Genomic DNA, 27,970 nt, shown 5'->3' on the forward strand with positions numbered 1-27,970 from the left:
TAAATGTATTTATTTAAATGAGAAATAAGGCTAGAAGAGGATAAATGAATTAATTAAATAAATAAAGATTTATTTAATTAATAGAAGAATTAAGCCTAGATAATTAAATAAATAAAATATTTATTTAATTAGACTGGACAATTTTGGGTGTCTACATTTTGCCCCTCTTTGAGATAATGCAGCTTGTCGTGTTGTTTCAAAGAAGATAAGATGAACTAATACAGAGTTGCCCCAAGATGGGAAAGATATGCCCCCTCGAGAGATTGGATGAAAATGTCTAAAAAGATTGCAGACAATCTCTCAATAAGAAAGACGGGATAGAATGGACTGACCGGATAAAGTGACAGAGTCACGGGATAATGAACATTGACTCGGGAGACGAGGGCTAAGGCTAGGGTAGTCTATAAGATAGACCACAAAGGAAATACATCCTCATTGTCATCCACACATCCATGAGAGCAAAGTGCAGAGCGAAAATAGAGTAGTAGTAGTCAGCAGTGATGGCCTTGGTTCACAGATTCGACCGCGTTCGCCGATTCCAGAGGCCAGCAGAGACAGGAGAGCTAGTAAGTACCACAAAACCGCCTCATACTTTGATGCATTTATTGTTGTCATTAATGCATGGTAGATAGGGCAATAAATGCACTTTAGGTTAGGGTCCAAAAATGTCAAAAAACATCCAGGCGCGTCTACGTTGGTGCCAGACGTGTCTATGCTCGCGAGGCGCATCTGTGTTGGTGCCAGACACATCTATGATTGAAAACGCGTCTGTGCCAAATGCGGCCGCATTTGTGATGTGTAGGTGCGTTTATGCCAAGAAGGCACGTCTATGTCACCCAGGCGCATCTGTGCAAGGCATAGGCACGTCTGTGTGTTTCAGGCGCGTCTGTGTAAAATAGGCGCATTTATGCAGTCTTCAAGCGCGTTTATGTCAGGAAAGTGCATTTGTGTCCAAAAAATGTGAATTTTTGTCTTCTAGGTCAAATCGACAGTTCTATGATGAACATACGCTGTCGATTGGATAAGCTGCTGAGAGGATACACTCAAGCAGGTCCTCTAGGGAAGACTAGGATAGCAAATAGGGCTAGGATTGACAATTCTGTGATAGAACATACATTGCCAATTAGGAAACTACTCAAGAGGATTCACTCAAGCAGAGGCCCTAGGATAGGATAGATCAAGGCACTTTGTGATGAACAGTGAGTACCAAGATATAGTACTTTGTGATGAACAAGGAGTACTAAAATATGAGCAACACTTTGTGATGAACAGTGAGTGCAAATGTGAGGAGCACTTTGTGATGAACAGGGAGTGCAAATACGTAGTACTTTGTGATGAACAAGGAGTACCACTAGAATAGAAGCAACACTTTGTGATGAACAGTGAGTGTCACTAGGATAGATAGAAACACTTTGTGATGAACAGTGAGTGTCACTAGGGTAGAATGCCATATGCATTTAGATAAAAAGTAGCATTTTGTGATGAACAGTGAATGCCATGATGACTGACATGATTGATTTGCTTGACTGCAAGAGTATTTGCTTATGTTGGAGTCACGGGAGAGATTCCCATCGACTTAGAGGTTGCGACCTGAGCTGACATTTGAGGACCAAGCTATGATTGAGGCTATGGGTCTGAGACATATTCTGTATGTGCCTAAGTTTCGGGCAAACATGGGATTGCTGACTGCACTGGCGGAGAGGTGGCACTCTGAGACTTGTACGTTTCATTTGCCGATGGGTCCGATGATAGTCACCCTGGAGGATGTATACAGGATCCTGAGGATACCGATCGACAAGGAGTTGATTCCGTATGATCCGAGATGGAGACAAGGAGGCCCTGAGATGAGTTTTTCGGGACCCAGGACTGGAGATGAGGGCAGGACATGTGGCTTAGGACACCATGACTGCTACAGGATTAGCGTTGCCAGCAGTGATAGGAGGAGTGATCAGTGGGTTCTTGTGTCTTGATAGAGCCACATGAGGGTTGGCTATGGGCTCAGATTCCATCAAGGCCAGGCGGCTCCGAGGGAGGGAGTTCATCATAGCCGTAGAGGGCTCCCTATGTATCAGTATTGTATCATTTTTATATGATGATGTAGACACCTTCGGGTGATTGTAGCCATATGATTTTTGACATCATTGTATCATGACACTTTATATATATATATGAAATGATTCTTCTTTGTGGCAGCTATATGCATGTGTACCTATGTGATGAGATGTTCTTATGTGATGCTTATGATATGGATGCAAATATGTACATGATGCAATGCAATATATTTTTGTTCTTTTATGTTTTATATGTGTATGCATGATGCAAATGTGAATGTATGTAATGCAGAAGAATATGATAATGCAAATATAAATTGTGCTAATAGGTGTTGTGTGCAAGATGTGATGCAATTGTGATATCTATATGTATGTATGAAATGCTTATATGTGGTAATGCAGGTGAAACTACATGAAATGTAAATGTTTTTGGTGTGTCATTGTACTCAGTCATGTGATAGCAAGCTACACGGACTCAAGAAAGGGGGATGAAAGATAGAAGATATGAAAATGAAAGAGCTTCTTGTGCGTTATCATCATTGAGCTTTATTATGGCAAAATAGGTTATGACAATCGAGGCATATGTTCAACCCAGAAAGTCATTGTACCTATTTGCATGGAGATAAGACAGTCACAAACAAGGAATGCCCCAGTTCATACTAGACTCACAGTGTCCTCATATCCTTGGACAAGTCATAGCATTACTAAGAGACAATCCATAGACAGCAAATACAAATAGGTGACAATACCCCATCCTCGCCTTTCTAGTCAAAGACATCCTGGAGGTAGAATCTCTAGTCAGAGACATCCCGGAAAAGCTAAAAGACATGTCACCAAAAAAGATGAAATCAAAAGAAAACCAAGACTCGACACCAACACCCACTATAGTCCTCAAGTTTTAGTGTCTCTTGTCACTTGTATAAGTCTTATTTGATTGAGGTCACAATGTTTACTTTCACAAAAATGGTAGATAGCACTGAACCATAATGTTGTCTGAGGCTGTTGAAAGATTTGATTTGTTGAAGCCCATTGTTGTTGTTGTGTCTCATTTGAAACTGACTGAATCCATGAAATTGATACTTTATTCCGAAGAAGATGGAACTTTATTGCAGATTGGCGATGCAGATGCTGCTTTATTGCGGATTGTGCGTGGATAGACTGAAGGAAGCTGGAAGAAACTGTACTCCTCGAAACATGTGATGTTCTCAGTTCCACACCCATCACTAGATGTAGGATTTTCCTTAGCCACAGATAGGATCTGATTTATTATGGATGGAAAGGGATGAAAAGGGAGGTTTATTATGAATGGCTAACCAATCTTGGGTAGATCAATAACAAGCCATGATGGGAATGGGTAAGTTTATTATGAACGAATAGGTTGTGAGTGTGTGCAAAGTGAAAGGATGAAAGTGAATCCTAAAGGAGGGAGGAGCAATGTCTCTATGCATGGCGCTGGTGACCCAGTTTTCACCATGGTACTTGCCTAGGGGGCCACCAAAGTGGTTTTCACCATTGGACGAAATTATTTCTCTTTACTTTTTTCGATTTTTCAATGTTTTTTGTGTCACAAGGTGCCTATTTGCCAGGTTTTCACCAAGTAATGATTTTTATGTTTTTATAATTTTTGTTTGTATTTTTGAATTTTTTGAATTTTTTGTATTTTTGAAATTTTTGAATTTTTTGATTTTTTTTGTATCTTTGAATTTTTTGATTTTTTTGTATCTTTGAAATTTTTTATTTTTTTGTATTTTTTGAATTAGGATATTCCAAAGAGCTATGTGTAGAACTTGTGAAGGTGCATGCTGTTGATAGGATCCTCCAAAGCTTCACCTTTTGTAGTTGAGAGTTGATATGCCCCAGATCCATATGCTACTGTAATGATGTAAGGACCAAGCCAAATTGGTTCGAACTTGCCCTTCTTCTCTCTGTCTTGCTGATTTTTGGGGTTTTCTCTGAGAACCAAATCACCTACCTCAAATGTGCAAGGATGAACCTTATGATTGTAGTTGTGATATTCCTTGACTGAATGATGTGTAGCTTGAGTGACTATCTTCCTTGATAAAGGAAATGAGATAGAATTACTAGCGTGTGGACTACGTAGGCCCATATGTGTGTCACCTGAAGAAGTTTGGGCATCACTGATAGCAAAGTCCTTCGAGGAAGCTCCATTAAAGGTCCATGATGTATCACTAGAAGGGAAAGGATGTGCGGAACAAGTGAATGAGTGATGAAAGCTTATGATTGTGAGAAGAAGTGAAAGTAGGATAGCACAATGGAGACTTAGGATCAACAAGTATGTTTTTTGACTTAAAATTTTAGAACTTTTGCCCCCAGTTATTTTGGTATTAGGGGAGATCAACTCTTTCTCTTTTTTCTTCATAGGATTTTTATCCTTGACTTTGATTTTTTCAGAGTCCAATAGCTTTTGATTTCTATTTGGACTAAAGGACTTTTCTTTATTTTTGACTTTTAGATTTTTCTTTTCAAAGTTTGATTTTTGATCCCCAATGAGTAAGGGCTTTTGTATTTCTTGTTGATCCAAGTCTAGGAGAGGAGTGGAAATGGAATGAGTGGATAAAATGGTAAATCTCTGTGAGTTATCAAGAGGGATAGAAATACGCTCAATAGATTCTTTGTTGGAACCACTTTTAGGACTACTGATATCAAGAGATGCTTGCACCACTAGAGGAGATTTGCATTTAGACTTAGTAGCCACAACACTAGGTGGTTCACACCTAATTCCTTGCAAATTGTTTGTAGGTTGTTCTTGTTGACCGAATACCTTAGCAGATAGTGGGAGTTGATCAACATAAAAGATATACTCACCACATCCCATATCTTTAATCTTAAATTTTTCTTTTAGCTCTTCTTGTTTTGATGTAGAAGCTTTACAGGATTCTGGATCCATGTATGATGAAGATGGAATAGCCTCTCGATTGACTAGTATTGTTATTTCTGATCGAGGTCGTAGATTGTTGCAATATATGAATGGATTTGGATCCGCTTTGACAGTCACTTCAACTCCATTGTGTGGAAACTTGATACATCAATGATATGTAGATGGTACTGCACTCATCTCATGAATCCAAGGATGTCCTAGCAATATGTTGTAAGTGAGATCTAGATCAAGTACTTGACAAACCACATCCTTTGTAACTAGCCCAACTCTGAGAGGTAAGGTGACTGTACCCTTGGATGAACTCTCTTCATCATCATATGCTTTGATAGTAATTTTGTTTGTAGAATTCATAGGTTTGTCAGAATATCCCAATTGTTTAATAGTGCTCAATGTACAAATGTTTAGACCTGCTCCTCCATCTATCAGGACTCATTTGATTCTATGTTTGTGTATGAAGGCTTCAATGTGTAATGGTGCATTATGTGGCTGACTTACGGAGGCATCATCGGCTTTTGTGAATGTAAGGGAGTGTGGAATGGAAAGGTATCCCACCATGGCTTGAAACTAGTCCACGTTCAAATCAGTAGGAACGACAGTTTCTCTCAAGATATTGTCAAGAATGGATTTATGTGCGGGGGATATGTGCAAGAGCTCAAGGATGGAGATGAGTGTGGGTGTCTTCCCTAACTGTTCTACAAGGTCGTACTTAGGCTTAGTTGATGAAGAAGCGGTGTTCTTGGCTAGAGCACCTTGTAAAGTGAATTTACCTCGATGAGTTGTAACATGACATTTAGAGGTAGGTTCGGAAGAAGATCCAACACCTTTTAGGACAATCTTGGGTCTCTGGGTAGAATTCTTAGGGTTTTTGTCCTTGATGATAATGGTAGAAATGTAATTGTCCATTGAAATGTGATTGATAGTTGAATCATAGTTATAGGTTGCTCTGGTATAGTTGGTTTGGTCATCTATGGCTTTAGCTTTTCCCTTGTCATGCTTTGGGAATGGTTCCTTAAACATCTCATGTTCTTGATTGGATGAGTGTCTCTCAATCTCAATGTCACCTCTATCAATGAGATCTTGTATGATGTTCTTCAGTCGATGACAATTTCCTATTTTATGACCTTTGCTCTTATGAAATTCACAGTACTCATCATCATTCCACCAATTTGGTTTGACCTTTGGCTCATATGGAGGAAAATCTGGAATAGTGATTATTTTGTTTGCCACTAGCTTTTTGAAAACTGACTCAAGTGGTTCTCCCAATGGAGTGTACTTCCGTCGTGATTTAGAATTTGTTTGAGTTGTTTGAGTATTCACCTGATTTGATCTAGAAAAAATGAATTTGGGTCGCACTATATTGGCATGAACAACACCATCATTGACTGTGTTCTTGTTTTTATTCCAAAATCTTGGCTTGTCTTTTCCTTTAAAGTTATCTTTGTTTTCCTTGAATATCTTAATGACTCCTTGTTCAATTAGGACCTTTTCTATCGCTAAGCCTTTTTCAATGACATCCTTGAAGGTGGACAAACAAGCTTTCTTTAGATCATAGCCAATGTCTTTGTTAACATTTTGGGTGAACATTTCTACCATTTGTTTTTGTGGAATTTCACAAGAGCATCTACTAGCTAGATTCCTCCATCTTTGTAAAAATGATGCAAAAGACTCTCCCTCTTTTTGCTTGGTGTTGCACAAAGTAGTGACTGATATGTCTGTCTCTATATTGTAGGAGAAATGTTGAATAAATGCCTCTGCTAAGTCACCCCATGACTTAATTCTAGGTGGAAGTTGGGAGAACCATTCCATAGCTTGATCACCTAGGCTTTGTGGGAATAATCTCATCAAATATGTCTCTTTTGAAGCTACCTCAATGCAAGCTATGAAAAATTGTCTTATGTGTGCCTTAGGATCCGCTTTTCCTCTATACTTATCAAATTTAGGTGTCACAAAGTGTGTAGGAAAAGGAGGCATTGGAATGCTCTTGTCAAATGGATAAGGACATATGTCTCTCATTGTGTATGCTGGCTTCGGTGTATTTATGTCCTCCATTTTCTTTTGTAAGTCCCTGATTTGTTGCTCCAAATTTCTCCTAGGTGGAGATTGACTTCTTGGACCATACCCTATGCTTGAGGCACCAATTGGAGGAGAAGCATGTTGCATATATGGATGATATTGATCATACACATGTTCATATGGAGGAGGTCTATAGTGATGCTGCCTATATGGACCACTTGGTATAGATTCATGTTGAGGAATGCCATATCTATTTTGTCTATGTATACCATACTCTACAGGCATGTCATGTTCTAATGTGTTGCCCCCAAATTTGACATGGGGTTTCCTTGTGTCCAAATTTTGAGCATGCCTTTAAATATCCAATTGCTTTGGTGGTTGATCCTTAGCATAAGACTTCCATAATGATCTGCGAAGGTGAGTATCATATGCTTGACCATGTGTGTATGGGACCTTTGGTTTTTGAAACAAAGATGATGGTGATTTAGGTACCATATGTGGTCCTCTATTGCCTCCACTATTAGGCCTTCTTTGATCCATGTTGGAGTGAGTTTGTTGCAAAGGTCGATTTTCCATTATTTGAGACATGTCAAAATCATGAGGTATCTTGGCTCCACTTTGTGCCATCATTTGTAAGAAGTATTGTCTATCCCTCCTCATTATTTCCTCAACCAATCAATTGAAATGGGGATCCATAATGGATTCTTCCACATCTGCTAAGTGTACTAAAAATTTGTCCATATCATCATTGTGTGTATCATTGTTGTTTGTAGTGTCCATGTTCTCAACATTTGGAATGTTTCTATAGGAATCCATGTTAGGTAATGTAGTATGATCAGTATTGAAAAAGACATCATTGTCATACTCATTAGAACTCATGTTTGCAGACTCTTGAGCCTCTTTAGTTTCTCTCCTAGATTTTTGAAGACGGGTTTCAACCATGAACTAGGTATTGACCAAGATGTGTGAGGCTAGATGAAAAATGGAAAAAGTATGGAAGACCAAGAGTTGAATGGAATGTAAATGATTCTAAGGTGTACTTGCAATGTCCAAAGTGTAAGACCAAGTATGTATGTAGTAGAGTAGGTGTGGCTTCCAAAGAGAGGATAGTTTCTCTTGATGAGGTAAGTTGACCTTGACTCTAAGTAAGAGCAAATGAGACCCAAAGGTGAAAGACCTTGATGAGGGACCACTTAGCAAAGTGTTGTTGTATGTAGTGTGTTGACAAAGTATGATGAGGACAAGCAAGTGACCTTTTGACTCAAGTTTAGACAAATGTGAATGTAATGTAAGGTGTAAAGCAATGATGGATTTTGTGAGACCCAAAGACAAGTTGAATGCTAGATGAAAACCCGGAGAAACAACCTAGGAAGCTCAAGAATTCTGAAACTAATTGCTCTTGTTTGCTGGACTTTAAATTTTTCCAATTTATGAAGTTGTTGGTTGTGACCAAATCTGAATATTTGACTGTTTTTCATGACAAGAGGACACAATGTTGATGAGGACTCAATGTTTGCAAGTGTTTAGACTCAAAATGACTCCAAGAAAAGTGTGTTGTTTGATGTAAAAAATGTTTTGCATGCACTTGAAGACACAAAAGACATAATGTTTTGCTGTTTGGTCTTGAATGTTTTGAATGTTTAAAATAAGTCGAGCACAATTCTTATGGCTGGCCAAGACAATAGTTGTTGATCCCACATGGGGTTTTACCCCCGAGGCTATGCTATTCAGAGCGGATACTTAGATGCTTGACTTCACTGGATCCACCCTCGGCACTCACTTATCAGGTTAGCCAAGCATCAGTCCCCATGAAAACTCCCTGTGGTGAACTTTGTATCTCTACTAAGAACCATATGTGTGTGGGCTGCTACTAGAGGTCTAACCTCCTGCCTTAACAACTAGAAGGATTTGGACTTCTAAAACAAAAAGGTGCTAGTAAGGGCATCCACTCATGTGGCCATACATGCAACACTTTCAGCTCTATAAATATAGAAGGCTCCTAGTCGGTAGGGGTTACACCCTACAACTGATCAAATAAATTTGATCAAACGGGTTTATGGGGAGACAGTGTCAGTATGAACTAATCAGCACATGTTATTCATAGTTTTCACCATGAATACAGTTATTTATAGTGGTTTGGAAGAAGATGGTTTTTCTTTTGCTACCACTTGGGTTATTCTCTTCTCACTAGTAGTCCTAATGACCACACGGGAAGATAGGCCTTCTAAAGATTAAACAAAAAGAGCCTATTGCTCAAGACACAAAAGACAATGATTCAATTTTAGTGCACCAATTGAAGTGTTTGCTAGTCTATGAAAACAAGGCACACAATAAAAATCCAAAAACCCTTGCCAAGGACCTGCAACAAAGATTTATTAGTAGTTTGGATTGTTTCAAGTGATCACCCCTTCCTGCAAGCACACAAGTTAGGTAAATTTTAGATCCAAAAGACTTTGTGAAATAGGAGCCTTCAACAATGCGTTTTACTGACCAATTCAAAGATCTAATTCATCATAAAAAAAAGACCACCTATAAAATTTCAAGATATTTCCAGAAAAGTAAGAAAATCCAAAAAATTTGCTAATTTGCTCCAAAAATTAATTTTTTATGAAAAATCATAAAAAAATTCATATAAAATGCAAAATCGATCCAAAAAATCTAAAATTTTTACTGGAGAGTTCCGATGGTCTTCCAAACCTGCACAAAAAATTTTCTACAACAAATCTAAGCAGTTTGTGAGATATGAGTAAAATAATGCAAAACCCTAATTTTCAAAGATTTGATTTTTGAGGAATGATTTTGCATCAAATTTAAAGTCACAAACAATAGATCCTATTTATAATTCTAAGATATTTGGAAAAATGTAAGAAAATTCGAAACATTCGCTAATTTTCTCTCAAAATTAATTTTTTATGAAAATTCATAAAAAATTCATTTAAATTGACAAAATGATCCAAAAAATCTAAAATTTTTACTAAATTCTTATAATACTTTTCCTAACTTGCAAAAACAATTTTATGCCAAAATTCGAATCCTTTTGTGAGATCTGATCAAAATAACAAAAAACCCTAATTTTTAAAGATCTGATTTTTAGGGAAATATTTTGCATCAAAATTAAAATCACAAAGAACAGATCCTGTGTATAATTATGAGAGATTTCAAAAAATGTAAGAAAATCCAAAAAACTTTCTCATTTTCTCTCAAAATTAATTTTTTATGAAAAATCATAAAAAATTCATAGAAAATGAAAATATGCTCCAAAAATTCTGAAATTTGGATTGAGAGCTCCTGATACTTTCGTCAACCTACAAAAAAATGTTGGTGCAAAATTTCTAAGCCATTTGTGAGATATGATCAAATATCTCCAAGATCATGATTTTGTGTCCAAAACCCTAGCTACACAAGATTATTTTCCAAATTGTTTTACAAAACAACAATATAGGGTTAGAAAAATCTGCAAAAAACATAGATCTAACAAAATTACATGTCCCACGGGGCATGCCAAAATGTTTATGGTGAAAATGGATAACAATAATGATAATATTGAAAGGCTAAATGAATTCAACCACAAAACCCTAGCCTAACAACAACAAAGATCCACCATAACATATGAAGATTACCTAAGACAATGTAAATCAAATGAAATCATAAAGATTATACCATCACATGTCCAATAGGGTTTGGATCTCCATTCTTCCTATCTCCATTGATCTTTCTTGATATATTTGCTCTCAGATTTTATGTGCACAAGAGCTCAACAAAGAACGGAATGTGGTTGCAAGTAGGATCACATATGCCAAGTAGTCAATTGATCAAGTAGTTAGGGTTTGATAATGAAGGAAACATCTCCTTATATAGAAGACACTATATGAAATGGAGGGATAAGATTGAGAGGTGTAAAAGGAGGTCGGCTATGATTAGAGGGTAGGTAAAAGAAATAATAAAATAATGAAAGGGGTAGGTAGTGTATGAATTAAGATATGAATGACATGTGTCATGGGTAGAAAAGGTTAATGAATTAATTAAATAAATAAAGATTTATTTAATTAATAGAAGAAGTGGAATAATTAAATAAATAGGATATTTATTTAATTTAGGAAAAGGATAATTTAAATAAATAAATGTATTTATTTAAATGAGAAATAAGGCTAGAAGAGGATAAATGAATTAATTAAAAAAATAAAGATTTATTTAATTAATAGAAGAATTAAGCTTAGATAATTAAATAAATAAAATATTTATTTGATTAGACTAGACAATTTTGGGTGTCTATAGTTTGCAATATTGAAAAGATTGAGGATCACCTTTGATAGTGATCACTTTTCCATTATAGGGGAATTTGATGCATTGGTGATAGGTGGAAGGTACGACCTGCAAGGAATGAATCCATGGCCTCCCGAGGAGAATGTTGTAGGGGAGATCAAGATCATGTAGCTGGCAAGGGGTTTCAATTGTAATGGGGCCGACTTGAAGAGGTAAGGTGATCACACCCTTTGAAATTCTTTCTGCATCATCATATGCCTTTATTGTGATCCCTCCCTATGTGTCTATCAAATCCTTAGAAAGTCCCAATTGTTTTATCAATTTGTATGTACACAGATTAAGCCCAGATCCACCGTCTATCAGGATACGTTTGACCTTGTGCTTGTGGATGAGAGCTTCGATGTGCAAAGGTTTGTATGATCCTCATTTGTGGGAGCATCTTTGGAGTTAAATACAATGTGCTGCTAGGAAGCAAGGTTTCCAATGAGGGCTTGGAATTGGGTGGTGTTGATGTTATCTAGAATGTGTGATTGGAGAAGGGCTTGTTCCAAAATTTATTTATGGACCGGAGAAGTCTTGAGAAGTTCCAAAATGGAGATCTGCGTGGGTGTCTTCCCAAGTTGATCAAGGAGGTCATATCGGCCGGTGGAAGACATGGGTGGGGTGTTTGGTGGGGGAGGAACTCCTTGGATGGTGACTCTTTCTTGGTGTGTAGTTGCATTGCAGTCATTCTGGAAATGGGAGGTGGAAGGCGTGGCACCTTGAATGACTATTCTAGCCGGATTTGGTCTGCTTTGGGAAGAAGGAGGATTAACTCCTTGGATGGTTATGACATTGACATGATTGTCTACAGGTTCAATGCGACTTACTAAAAAATAAAAACCGGTTACGCGATTAGCATAGTCATAACCCATTGCGTTAGATGATGAGCCTTTTCCTTTATCATGCTTTGGGAAGGGTTCTTGGTACATTTTGAGTTTTTCATTGTTATTACCAGGTTTTGCATTTGCTACCTCAATCTCACCTCTATCAATGAGATCTTGTATGTAGATCTTCAGTTTCATACACTTTTGTGTATCATGTCCCTTGATACGATGGTATTCACAATACTCATTTTCATTATACCATCTTGGTTTAGGTTGATTGGGATCAAATGAGCAAGTGATTGGAAAAACCACTATACCTACTTGGACAAGTTTTTGAAACACCACTTCAATAGGCTCAGCAAGAGGAGTGAAATCTCTTGGAGTCCTGTTATTCGATCGGGGTGGTCATCCTTGGATTGAGACATTGTTGTGAGGTTTTTGAGATTGATTTGAATTGTTTTGATTATTGAATTGATGAATATTAGTGGTGGATTTTGGGGGAACGGCCACTGTTTGGACCCACTTTGCATCAGTTACACCATCATTGACCACGTTTTTATTTTTAGCCCAGAATTTTGGCTTGTCGTTATGATAAGAGGAAGAACTTTGTGATGACTTCTGGTAATGTTTCAAAGTTCCTTCCTCCAACAAAACACGTTCGAGGGCGAGGCCCTTATCGGTCAATTTTTTGAAGGATTTGATACATTGAGATATTAAAGGTCTTGAAAGTTCAGGCACCAAGTTCTTTTGAAATAGTTCAATTTGATGTTGTTCTGGCATGTCCCACTAGAATTTTTTGATAAGATGTCACCATCTTTGTAGGACCAGTGCTCAGGTAGTTTGGCTGATAGTAGGCCAAGAAATTTTGAATGGAGATGTGGGTGGAGGTTTTCAAGGAATACAAATAACCTCTGGGTTCTTCTAGATTTGGCGAGCATCCGGAATAACTAGTGAATTGCAACTTTACTGCACCGCAATTGGTGCATTGATCTTTGCAGCGTTAATGCTTTTTGCTGGTTGGTTCCATTATCACAAAGCTGCTCCAAAATTGACTTGGTTTCAAGATGTAGAATCCATGTTGAACCACCATTTAGCAGGGTTACTAGGACTTGGCTCTCTATCTTGGGCAGGACACCATGTTGTATTACATAGGTCCATCATAGAAACATCATTACCCATGTTGTATGCATAGTGGGCCACAATTTTTTCTGCCAAGTCTAGAAAAGAGACAATGGAACCTCATGGTAAAGATGAGAACCATGTCAGGGCGTCTCCCGTGGGACTCTTGGGAAAGAGTTTGCAAAGATAAAGGTCACTATAGGAGACTTCTTGGCATAAGATATGGAATTCTCAGACATGGTCGCGGGGGTCTGCTTTGCCTTCATACTTGGTGAATTTAGGGATCTCAAATCCTAGGGGATATGGTGCAACTGATATAGATGGGTCGTACGGACAAGGGAAAAACTCTTCGAATGAGTAAGCTTTCCTTTTATTAGTCTTTTCTTTCATGTTTTTGATGATATTCTTCATGTCTTGAATTTCCTTGATCAGGTCTTGTTGTGGACTTTGATATTGATGGATTGTATTTTCCCCAAGAATTGGATGAACCAAAGAAGGTGCACCACCACCAATATATTGATATGATGAGGAGGTGGGAACGTGGGATGTGATGACCGATGTCACTGGGGTTTGTGTGATAGTTGGTTGCGGTCCACCAGTTTGGATAAAATTTGCAACATTGTTGGGAGAAAGGGAAGTTTGTGGAATAGAAATATGTGGTTGAAGAGAAGGAGGTGGTATAGAATTTTGTTGGAGAATGGATGAGATTGGATTTGATAGTGGTATGGATGGTAAGGAGGAAGAAGGCGGGATGGAGACCATGGTGGGAGGTGTCGCGAGTGGCATCGATTGGGCTTGTATGATTGATGGGGCTGCAATTGATTGAGTTTGAATAGTAGGTGCAACACTTTGTATGGGAGCAAGGTCTCCTTGTGGTTGTTGGGTGAGAGTGGATCTATTAAATTTAGGTGGGAGTTGAGCTCCATGTTCAAGAAGAGTTTTCAGAAGTGCAGTAGGATTGTGTTCAATAAACTTTTCTATCATCTCTTGGTTATAAGAATGTGCTAGGAAAGTTTGCACATCCGGACAAAGTTCATCTTGGTTAACCATGTCAAGATTTTGACTTTGATCTTGATCTCTAGGTTTCCCACTTTGTGTATGATCTTGCGTGGGATCTTCATATAGGACACCAATGTCTAGCATGCCGTATTGTTGATCAGCCATCTTTTTCTTTTGGGATCAAGTTGCAGCCATACACGATATTTGTGATGAAAAGACTTAGGAAAATTGTGATGAAATGACTTAGAAAATTTGTGATGGAAGGATTTTAGAAATTTGTGATGAAAGGACTTAAGAAATTTGAGGATGAAAGGATTTAAGAAATTTGTGTGATGAAAGGATTTAAGAAATTTGAGGATGAAAGGACTTAAGAAATTTGTGATGAAAGAAAGGATTTAAGAAATTTATGATGAAAGGATTTAAGAAATTTGAGGATGAAAGGACTTAAGAAATTTGAGGATGAAAGGATTTAAGAAATTTGTGATGAAAGAAAGGATTTAAGAAATTTGTGATGAAAGGATTTAAGAAATTTGAGGATGAAAGGACTTAAGAAATTTATGATGAAAGGACTTAAGAAATTTGAGGATGAAAGGATTTAAGAAATTTGAGGATGATTGATGAAGAAGGTATGGTAGTGATTGTTTAGAAGAAAACTTGATGACTAGGTTGTCTTTGGCATGAACATGAAGGATCTTTTTAAATGGCAAGTTGTATGAAGGGATATGACCACCCTAATTTGGATGATAGTAGGTGTTTCAAAAGACAAACTTGAATGTTGACGTAGAGGATAAACTCTTAGCTTCTCTCTTAGGCTTATGAAAAATGGGACGGATGGAGTTTCGACGCAATTTTGGACTTGGTGTGGGTAATGACTTGGACAATTTGTTTGTGGCTTGACAAATATTTTTGCAAAGTGTTTGGGGATAGTGATGTGTTTTTAGTCTACTCTTGGCAAGTATATATCAAACAAAGAAAACACAATGATTAAATGCATATTATCTCAAAGACACTCATGCTCATATACAACATTCTTAAGGCTGGCAAGGACAATAGTCATTAGATCCCAATTGGTTTCCCATCTACGCTTACCCAGAGCGGACACTTAGATGCTTGACCCCACTGGCTCCCCTCCACGACACTCACTTCTCGGGGCAGCCAAGCATCAATTCCCATGAAAACTTCTCATGGAGAACATTAGATCATTGGATATTTTATCAAGATCTCTGTATTGAAATATCATCAAATTAGCTAGTGACTTTTTATGTTTGGATGTATTTGGGGTCTGCACTATCAGACCACTATCACTATTCTTGGTATTTTTTGGAGTGATCAATAGGCCATAATACTTTCTTTACTTGGTAGATCTATTACATCTATGTCTGGCTTGTGTGCGGAAACGTGTTTCTTTTTATAGATTTTTTATTGTTTGTAGGCATTAGCATTGATAGTGGGATTTGACTCATCCTTTGTATTCTTTTGGGATCTGTGATCAATGTTCATGAAAATAAAGAGTATTGTACAAGCATTCTTATTATTTTTGTAAGGCCACTCATTATTTGGATCGTAGGTTTCTATTGTTAGCTCCTATTTTGATTTGGTTATTTCACTTTTCTTGTGCACTTCCTTGATGACCAGCTCTTTTATACTGAGAGTTAGCATTCATTTTGTTTGAACTATGATTTCTTTGTTGGACATGAAATATTATCATGAGGCATGTTTTTTAAATCGATTGGCTCATGTAGAGATTAGACTAATTGTGTTCTTAATTATGGAGACATACTTTGATAGTGTCATCTTGTGTTATTCAGTTGGTAGTTGGGCATTAATCATTGATTATATTCTATAGTGTCACTTTTAAAATCTAAATGTGTGAAGTTTTGTGTAGTATTTTGTGATACCATGTCGTTCATCTTGCAAACAATCAAGTCAAACACAAAGTCAATGCCACATAATCTATTCACATTGATGACACATCCTTACACACTCTCGTGCTAGTAAAGTCAACATCTAAGCTTGCATCTACATCGCTTGCATGTTAGCCAAAATCTTGATGGAAATAGAGCAGACAACTGAGAGGGGGTGCATCATTTCTTACAAAAACTTACACCATTTAAACTTATTCTCAAATCTGATAATTAAACATGAAAGCATAGATTAGAAACACAATCTAAACACACATAAGACAAAGATTTTTGATGTAGAAAACTCGGTCAAGGTAAAAACCATGGTGGGGAGAAACCCACAAACACGTATACTTTGTTAGAAGTATTACAATGGGGAATGCACATGCATTAAGGAACATTGCCTAGAGCTCACTGCTCAAAGCAAGAAGGCTCATTTCTAAAATAGAGAGGCTCACTGCCTAGAACAAAATCGGATTACATCCTAAAATCATGAACTGAGAAATGTCATCTCCTTAATGCCTGGTTCAGTCCCTTTGAAGTACAAAACAAATTTCTTCTTCACACTTCTTCTATGCCTCCAAAAGATATATACATTCAACACACATATATACTCATCCACTCACCCATAATTTTACATACCAAAATACAAAGATATTACAATTATTTATAAATGACATCAACCTTATTTCTCTAAGGTTGACTCAACACTCATCATCTAATTAGAAAAACACAAACACACTCAACACAAAATAACATGCTAAACAAGAAATATATGTCAAGACATAGCACAAACCCAAATATTTCACCTCGAACATGTTACACCTCCAAACATTATGCTACAAGCATTTGCAACATGCTACAAGCATCTAGTCAGTCCAGAACATGAAGAACATTAATAGACCAAAGAAAAACATCAACTACGAGCACAATGATCAATGAAAACCACTGACACAAAAGGCACATGATCCAAAAACATCCACAAGCACCATGAATTACCACAACAACATCTGCACCAACACAAATTACTAGAATCATCAACATCTTCATATCGAACCTCAGGAACACTAATTGCAATGACTATCAACCTAGAAAAATTACCTGCGGACCTCCAAACCATGAACCACTTGAATTGAGGACACACACCAACATCCCAAACATTCCTCTAAATTTGCAGATTAAAATATTACAATGCGGAGCAATGCGGATCAAAAAATACTAACACTCTATCACCACTAAACAACTAAAAAACTAACCATAATTCAAATACCAATAACTAAATTAAATCTCCATGTGGACCTTTAAAACTTGCACTTAATCAACTAAAGACAACCCTCTATAAACCTTTTAATCCACAAACTCTGGTCTTCATCATGGTAAAAAAATTAACTCACTAAGCTACACTGCACCACTTTCATAGATAGAGATATGCGTTGACATCAATGACAACACATCTCTCAAATATCTCTTAAGCACATATTTACAGTATTCTCCCAACAAATATATTCTATCTTAGAGTATTGTGTATTCTATCAATAGTCTTGTGCATCAAATTATAGGTCTACATAATAACTTGATGGTATATTTGTATGTTTTAGTATATAAATGGTGAAATTACTCCCTTTGCAACACATGTGGGATATTGTTCCCCCCCCCCTCTATCATTATTGGCTATTTTGGTTTTTATGCTAATTTTCAAACACCCATATTGTGGTCATCCAAGCTCTTTTTTTAGTGTAATTTTTTTACTTGGGGTATAAATTCATTCTCTTTCCATTGGTGCATGTGGTTTTTCATTTTGATTCATGAATTTTTCATAGAATGTATATTTCCACTATTGTCGCTTAGTAATCCCTATTTTTTCAACATCAAAGGCTTCCATGGGGCTCATACAAAATCCTTTTTAGGTTTCATATTTTTCTAAATTGTATGTTTAATTTTCTAATTCAATAATATGCTATCATTTTGTTGTGATTGTGAGTAATGTTGCCATTAGACACTCATATGAGAATAGTTGATGTTGTCATTGATGGCAACCCACTGGTAACATGGTACATAGGTTACACCAGCAACAAAAATCATCTACTAGCACCAACAGGCACTACAAGGTTATTCACAGAGACATTCATTCTACACTGACAAAAGATCTTACCGACACTCCTAGCCAACATGAAATTATATTGTTTTGTATTGTAATATTATTTGTATAGCCGACATGATGTATTGTAAAGACTCATATATGTATGAGATCTTGTAGGTCATTTTGTAGTAAGAAAGGATATGTAATTAGGTAATGAATGCCAGTGGTATATGAGAGTGAATAACTATATATGCATTATGATATAATTATTTTATAAGTGAATAAGAGCAGAGAAGAGCGGAGCAAGGTTTATGGAAGAGGTATTTGATAGAACTTAAACCGGTACTGAATCCAACATTGCAGATGCTATTTTAAGTAGTACATTGTCATTGGATTTAATCATCCAATTTTGTAGTCAGTGGGACTCCATTTTTGTTGTTGAGCAGTGAGCTTTAGGCTGTTCACCTTCCTGCATGTGCAGGCCCCTATTATATAAGTAATATTAATTCATATTGGCTAGTGAGTAAATATTGTGGGTCACAAATCTCACTCTGGTTTTTCCCCTCCCCGGTTTCCTCACCAAAAAATATCTGTGTTATGGTGTGCATTGATGGTTATATTTGTGTTTCTCTTTACTGCATTAATATTTGCTTATCGGTATATTAATTTGGGTTATAAAGTTGCAAACAAGTTTAAATCTCTGGTTCACCGATTAGAGATTTATTCACCCCCCCTCTCAGTGTCTTTGGGACTGATCAAGTATCTAACAATTGGTATCAGAGCCTCATCCTCTATTTGCAAAAGTCTAATAGCTTGAGGAAGACTCTGAAACCGATACCGATGAAAATTTTGAGACAACAGTTTGAAGGAGCCCTTGAACATTTTGATGCAAAAAAATTGAAGAATATCAAACTGGAAGATGAACTTAGAACTACTCGGGAATTTATCAAAGAAATTCAAGATAACCTAGTTATAGAAAAGAATAAGAGAAAATAATTAGATGTACAATTGTAAAATCAAGATGATGAAGAAAAAGAAACCCTCAGAGATATTGCAGACAAATTGAGACAAGAGAATAGTAACATGAAGAATGAGATGCAAGATTTAACCATGAGACTATGAATGGATATTGAAGATAGAAAGAGGAATGAAGAAGATTTGGTGAGAAGACTTAATGAAAGATCAGATGAATCTTAAAGGCTTAGTTATAAAAATGATATGCTTAAAACTGATTTGATTCACATGCAACATGACAAAGAAGAAATTTTGAGACAAGTTAGCACTTTGGAAAGTGAGTTTGTCACTGCAAATGAATACAAAGACAAATTCAAGAAAAGTTTAGATAACCTTGATGATATGCTGAAAAGTCAAAAACCTGATGGAGAAAGTTATGGGATTGCAAACAATCATGACCACAACAAACCGGTAAGGCAACCTAATGCTTATAAATTTAATGGGAAATGTTTTAATTGCAACAAATTTGGTCATAGAGAAAATCAGTGCAGATTTAAAAATAATCAGAATACAAACTTACCGACCGGTCAATGTTCCAAATGCAATAAAAATGGTTATAACTCAGACAATTGCAAAAGGAATGTGAAATGCTATGTTTGTGGTAGATTTGGACATTTATCTAATCAATGCTGAACTCAAACCGGTCAAGGTTATGGAAAGGCTATCCAGAGAAATAATGTAACTTATTATGCATATAACAAGATTGGGCATATTGCAAAATTTTATAGAAGTAAGACTGTACCGGTGAACAATAAAGGATCCAATAACAAAGGCAAAGAAAAGGTGAATAAAATCAAGCAAGAATTTTCTAAATAATGGATTAGGAAGAGAGATTAGAGAAGTGATGAATCTGTTTCTGCACCAGCAGGACATGGTAATCCTGCACCGACATGAGATTCTTCATCTAACTAAGGAATAATCCTTAGGGTAAGGCAACAAATTGAAAATAATGCATTTACCCTCGATTGGTGGTAAGAAGTTATATTTCTTCTTTACCGATAGATATGTGGAGTTTTCACTTTACTGGCGAAGGATTTATTGTAGTTGTAAGTTAATTTTTGGTTATCAAGACATTGTAACTTCTCATTTCAATTCATCAAGCATCCAAGCATTCAAAGAGAGAGAAATTGAGCAAAGGCATTCTAAAGGTGAAGCAGCAAAGGTCTTTTCAGAGCATTCAAGGATTTCTCAGTTAAAAGGTATTTATCTTTCACAATGGCATCTTCATCTTTTGTTCCCGAATTCATAGTAAACCCTACCATTGTGGAGAACATAAAATGACCTAGACCCATTTTCAAGATAATTCCTAAGATAGCCAGGATGACTCTATTGGTGCATTTTCTAGAATCTTGAAGGCAGTCACATTTTATGAAGACCCTAGGGCATACATACATTGTTACATAGATATTTTAGGGTCCGAAGATTTGATGAACATGTACATGAATGTAATCACTGATAAGAATGGGGTAGTTAAACTGGAACATAAGGTAGTTGAAGATTTAGGTTTCATTGATATCCTCCATATGCTAGAATTCTTGATGAAGCCGTCCACTATGTCCTTAGCAGGGTTCACAGTGAATTTATGTGGTTGAACTCAGTATTTAAGATTACCAAGGAAGATATTAGAGTTGTTATTGGTTTACCCACCACCGGCTCTAGACCTAACAAGAAGAAGAAAATCCCTAACAAAGAGGTTATGAGCTTAACGGGAGCTACATTTGACAACCAGTCACTTAGGGTCAATGATATAAAGGATAAAAAAGTTAAATTTGCTAGCATGGTCATTGGCTATAAAGTAGGTCATACCAATAGATTGAATTTGTATCTAGTTCATGCATTCATAGTGTACATGAGATGATATTGAATAATGCAAAGATTGATATTTATGAATGGTTAAAGGATGAACTATTAGAGAATTTGCATAAGATCAAAGGTGATAAGAAAGGAACCTTCAAATTTGGAAGTTTGATAGTGTGTTTAATGCTTTACTTTTCAAAAGACATCCTTGGTATAGGACATAAGGATTTTGCCTATGATACTTCAATTGGAAAACACATAAAAGAGGCAATCACCAGTATGGGATCTGATGGTGATAAGTTGGTAAAAGACTACTTTAAGAATTTTCAAGCTATAATGAGACAAAGTGAAAGGATTCCCCAAAGCATTGTGGATAAGTATGATAAATGGATATGCTTTATAGTAAAAAGAGATGAAATTTGGATGGAGGAAGTTAGACACAGAACTGTCTAGATTACTGAAATGGGATATGAGGTGGATTCTAACATCTGAGACTCATATGCTAAAATACTCCTAGATGCTCCACTAGAACCAACAAAGGAAATATTTGGCAATGCTGAAACCATTGAAAGTGGTGTTGCTATGATGAAGCAAAAGAAGAAAAGAGATAAATTTATGAAAGATGCTTCTAAGATGGTAAAGGATGTTACAGAAGGATTGATGAATCTTGGCAGTATTGCTACTAGTGTGACAGAAAGTCAATCAGAGTAGAAACTGGTAGCTCACATTTCCTCTATGGCTATTTCATCTGATTCTGATAGTGACAGGGCAACTGAATTCAAGAGAGTTGATAGGAAGAAAAGAAAACCCTCACTGACACCTGCTCCATCTCCTAAGAAATCAAGGACACAGAGAAAGAAACAATAGGTTGTAAGAGAGCCGAGTGGTCCGAAGAAGAAAGTGACTCCAAAGAAGAAACCAGAACCTAAGACATTGGATACTCTTACACTAGGAGAGTTGATCAATGAAATCACCCAAGAAGGTAACTTTAGTAATGTGAATAAACTTTATCATTCTTTCAAAGAATCAGATAAGGATACTATAGATGAAAGTATTATTTAATATCTTGATATATACAAGAAAGTTCTTATTGAAGTTGTAGATGATCTACCAAATGATTTATACTTAAGGTTAGAGGCTAAGAGAATGTCTGTAATGGAGTTAGACAAGAAATTAAAGGTAGAAACTCTACTTGATGTGCATCCTATTAATTCCAAGCAGGAAATTGATGATTTAATATCAGAGGCAAATAGAACAATTTTTGTGAGTGGTCACTGGTAGGTTAGCCTTATGGCAGAAAGAGTTAAGGAAATTGTAGATGAAATGACAGATAAGTGGGACATTTTTTGTGGAAAGAGAGAATAAAGAAGAGAAGGATAGATAGAAAATAGATAAATCTTTTGCTAAAGTATATCAGATAGATAAGGGTAAAGGAAAAATTGGTAGTGTACCTAATATCACGGTCAAGGATAACCTTCCTCCCCTAACATGGGACACCCCACCAATAACTGCAAAGGCACTGGCTCAAACTGATAGTCAACCAGAAGAGAAGGCAGAGGAAATGACAAGAGATGATACTAATTTGGAGTCAGATATTCTTTTGACCATGAATATGGACACACAGGGTTTTAACATTGTCATGGATAAGGAAACTAAAGAGGTAAAGAAAGCTCAAGCTACAAATATTGAGATCTTTGAGTCACCGGTACTCTCAACAGTGTTAGGTCTCAGAGACAACTTAGAGGGGGGGGGGGTGAATCAGTTGTCAAATAAATTCAAACCAAAAACAACTTAACCAACTTAATGCTTAATACCGGTAAGCTAGTTTAATATGTCGGTAGACATTTTTAACAGTTAATTGCTATATTGGTAAGGATTAGTGCATGAAACATAAAGACAAAGTTATCCAAAACACATAACACCAATATTTGTATGTGGAAACTCTGTAAGGGGAAAAACCACGGTGGGAAACCTTACCCACAATATGATGATACTACTGCAAATAGTAAGTGTACATAAATTGGGTTTGCACATGCAGAAAGGCCAAGCACTTAGAGCTCACTGCTCAATCAAAAAATGGGAGTCACACTGACTATAGCTAGATGGTTAAATCCAATAAGAATGTACTACACAAAATAGCATCTTCATATGCTAGATTCAGTACCGGTGTAGTTCTGATTGTCTTCACAAAAACCCTTCTTCAATCTTCAAATGATGTCTGCATTTATAGCTCTTCTTATTCTCACATATACCTTCACACAATCCTTTTTCGCATTCCACATTTGATCTTACAAATAAGATCTTACATTTATACCATAACCTAAGACCAATTTTAGTAGGTCGGCTCTACAAGATATTACAATAAAAACATTTTACAAACAGTACAATATCTGATGCCATAATCTATTGAACATGTCGGCTTAATGCATTTACAACAATAATTAATCATCTCCATAGTGTGTCGTGCTGATCTGGAAAAGATAAACCTACCAGTGTAACCCTGGACCTATTTGTCGGTAACATCAAATATGTAATATGAATATATCAATTAACAAAACTCCAAGATAAAGTGTCCACACAATGTCTTCGACATTACCAAGTATTTTCCATATCGTTCCAAGTGTCGGTGATCGTTATATCTTGCCGGTGTACCAGATACTGGTGACTGTGCATGACTCACTTGCTTGCCGGTGAATGTTGTTGATTCTCCAAAGTGCCAGAGTTGATAAGTGTTTAGTAGATGTTCACATCAATGACAAAACCATACCAAAATACCAACAAGCAGAAGACTGAAATACAAGTAGAAGCAGTAGCAAGAAAGGGACAACAACAGAGTGTAGTTGAACCAACAGTCAGCAAGGTAGATAGTAAGGATGAAAAAAAAGTTGAAAAATAGAGTGAGCATAAGGAAGAAATAGTGAGTAAAGAAGAGGTCAATGATGGAAACAAGATAGCAAAAGTGGTTAAGGAATCCAGAGATGAGAAGAAACCAACTGCAGAACCTCTCACTCCGCCTAGCACTTCCACCATGGATTACAGACCTACTAATGTGACAGATGTAATTTTAGATTCCATAAAGAAGATCACTGAATGCAACGCCTTAGCATTTAAGGCTATTGATGATACTTTACATATTTTGAAATTGATTGCACTGGATTGTAAGATAGATCATATTTTTGGATCTTTAGGTAAATTGGACACATTGTCCAAATTCATTGCTTCAAATATTCTAACTGTAGATAAAATTAATGAAGAGATTGTTAAGAAAAGGGTGAATAAGAAGAAAGGTGAATTCTTCGATAAGACTATTAAGGACTGTACTGAGCATATTGATTCTTTATTACCGACACTTAATTCCACTATTTTGGAATATAAATAATTGTATAAGGAACCATGCAAGCATGACCACCTAACAGAGGATATTGATGAGGAGATAAGGAGAACACAAAAAAAGATTGATGATATAAGAAATAACATGATAGGTTCTTCAGAACTTACTTCAGTTTTGCATCAAGAAATGGTTGTTTTTGAAGAAAAGATTGAAAAATTAGAAAAGGAAAAAGCAAGGATAAGAATGAAGGCTCGGGAGCTGAAAAATAAACTTGGTCCTAGATTGGAAAACCTTATAACACAATGGACTGAGATATCTAAATGAACCATTCAAGGAGAAAGATCACCAGGGCAACATATGCATTATGTGACTGAGATGATCAGACAAGCTGAAATCATTATTTCTGACAGCACTAAACTTATGTAGAGTCTTAACCTGATTTTAGCGGATATCTTTTAGATTATACATAACCAGTTATAGGCTTTGAGGTAAATTTTGAATTCTTTGATTCTTTTTGACATCCTTTGTCATTGATATCAAAGGGGGAGTAGTAGTATGGGAGAAAAATGTACAGAAGGGATCATTTTCTCAGGGGGAGCACTCTTATTTTTGGACTTCATTTTTGGATGTCAGCCTTTGGATTTTTCTCATGAGTGTTTCCATCAATGCCAAAGGGGGAGATTATTGGCATTATACACTTAGATGAGAATAGTTGATCTTGTCATTGATGGCAACAAACTGGTAACATGGTACACAGGTTGCACCGGCAACAAATATCATCTATTGGTTCCAACAGGCACTACAAGGTTATTCACACCAACATCCATTCTACACCGACAAAAGATCTTACCGACACTCCTAGCCAACATGAAAATTATATTGTTTTGTATTGTAATATAATTTGTATAGCTGACATGATGTATTGTAAAGAGTCATATATGTATGAGATCTTGTAGGTCATTTTGTAGGAAGAAAGGATATGTAATTAGGTAATGAATGCAAGCGGTGTATGAGAGTGAATAACTGTATATGCATTATGATGTAATTATTTTATGAGTGAATAAAAGCATAGAAGAGTGAAGAAAGGTTTATGGTTGAGGTATATAATAGAACTTGAACTGATACTGAATCTAGCATTGTAGATGCTATTTTGAGTATTACATTGTCATTGGATTTAATCATCCAATTTTGTAGTCAGTGGGACTCCATTTCTGTTGTTGAGCAGTGAGCTCTAGGCTATTGGTCTTCCTGCATGTGCAGGCCCCTATTGTATAAGTAATATTTATTCATATTGGCTAGTGAGTAAATATTGTGGGTCACAAATCCCACCGAGGTTTTTCCCCTATCGGGTTTCCTCACCAAAAATATATGTATTATGGTGTGCATTGATGGTTATACTTTTGTTTCTCTTTACTGCATTATTATTTTCTTACCGGTATATTAATTTGGGTTATAAAGTTGCAAACAAGTTTAAATCTCTGGTTCAACGGTTAGATATTGATTCACCCCCCTCGAACTAATCAAGTATCTAACAAGTAAAAAATGGACTTTCATAACTTGGTCTTTTTTGGCCTATGTTGGAATATGTAATGCTTGGATCTCAATTTGTTCTTTTGCATTAGTAATTTAATTTTGATATAGCCTCCCTTTAATAGTTGTAAACATTGAAATCAAAAGTCCACCTTTTTCCTAGTTTGCATGTGGCTATTGTAATCGCACTAAGTGTAATGTGTTTGTCAAAACCCTCTTTATAGACCTAGATTAGACTTATTATTATCATCATCATCATCATCATCATCACTACTACTATTAATATTTAATTTTATGAGAAATGTTAGTTGGACATGAGAAATTGAATAAGGATAGAATTATTTTAAATAGAAGAATGAATAGTGGTGACTCACACATGAGGTCATAATTTTCCAATATTCTAATTGAGCACATGGTGTAGAAGAAATAAAAAGATTCTATAAGTGAATTTTGAATTCAAAATGCATGCTCAAATGTCACTGCCACTATGACAAGTTGTAAGGAATATATCTTGCATGAAAGAATTTCAAATTCAAATTTAATATGCATGTAACCCCCACCTTTGCATGGAATTATTTTCGGTAAAAGGAATATGTGAATCAATTAATTCTTTTTGTAGTGGGAAATGGCTCTCTTTTCTATATATTGAACTCTAGATTTTCGAAAAAGGGGAGTTCATTGTTTTTGAAAAAGTAGTTCTTGAATTCTTCAATTTTTTTTCAAATCATGTTAGACATAGGATAAGTTTTGTAGAAATTTTTGTATGAGATAAGATTTTGGAGATTTTGGAGAATATTTCTTTTACCAAGTTACAGGAAGAGGAAGGAAGAAGGTTGGCTGGGGATTCAAGAATCGATTCAACTACAAGGTTCCATTCATCATGCATCTGCGTTCCTCTCTCTTCTAATCTTTCTAAAATTACTTGTACCTTCATGTTTCTTTCAAAATGGGAAAAGAGTGGGAAATTTTATTTGCATTCCTGGTTTATTTTCTATGAGGAAAATATAGGGATTAAGCATAATTTTAAAAAAAATGTATAGATATTTGTTAAAAAAAAGAAATGCGGTTTCATTTCTAATCTTTCTCAAAAAATCTTTCCTTATTTTCAGATTTAGGAAAAAAATATATACATGCTTTGTTTACTAGACAATATTTCAATAAATTAGATTTTTTGATTGTAGATTTAAGTTTTAATTATTATTGAATTTAAGTTATTGTTTAAGATTTAATTAATTTATATATATAAATTTTGTATGACCAAATTTCATTAATAATAATAGTTAATAAATTATTATATTTCTTTAAATAAAAAAATAATAGGGTGTAAATGTTTTTTTTTTTTTAATTTCAAATTTTTAAGATGACTTTGGCTTCAGTTGCAGTCTAGTCATAGGAAGTTGATGATCTAGATCAGTGCCTCTAACAGGGGCATATCATTCATTGCACTCATAACTGGACATCGTACTCTACTGATATCAATCTTGATCAGCCTCATGTCAATAATGTGCCACCTAGTGGGTAATTAAACTATATACAGGATGAAAAGTTATTTATTACCTCTCACCCATTAAAAAGTCTGTCGAATGGATCTGCCATTGTTCATTGTTACATTTGGAATTTGATTTGAAATCACAATGAATAGATGGTACTCTTGCTTTGGAAAGGAAATTTAATAGGTAGGCCTATTCTTGTTATATCACCTTTGTCAACATAAAATGTCAAAGCATGATGTTGAAAATCCTAGTTTACAGTATCATTTGTAGGCCAATGTTACTTGTAGACACCTAAAAATGGTCAACGCTTGCGGAGTCATACTTTAACATTTGCGCATTGCCTCATTTTAGGTTTTTGCATCGCATTAACATTTCTCCTATGTCACGCACTTGGTTTTTATCATTTGCGAGCATCGAGTCATTCTTCTACATTCTTCATTCTGTCTCATTCTCGAATTTGGTCTTGTCGACAACACTATCCAGTCATGATTTTAATCGATCTTATCCTATTGCATCAATGTGCGTGCTTATTTGTTATCATTTTGGACATCGTCAATCCTAATTAGGGTTTTTTCCTCTTATTAATCTTATCATCAATCTTATCATTTTGGACA

This window comes from Cryptomeria japonica, chromosome 7 (genome assembly GCF_030272615.1).
Source record: "Cryptomeria japonica chromosome 7, Sugi_1.0, whole genome shotgun sequence".
NCBI lineage: Eukaryota > Viridiplantae > Streptophyta > Pinopsida > Cupressales > Cupressaceae > Cryptomeria > Cryptomeria japonica.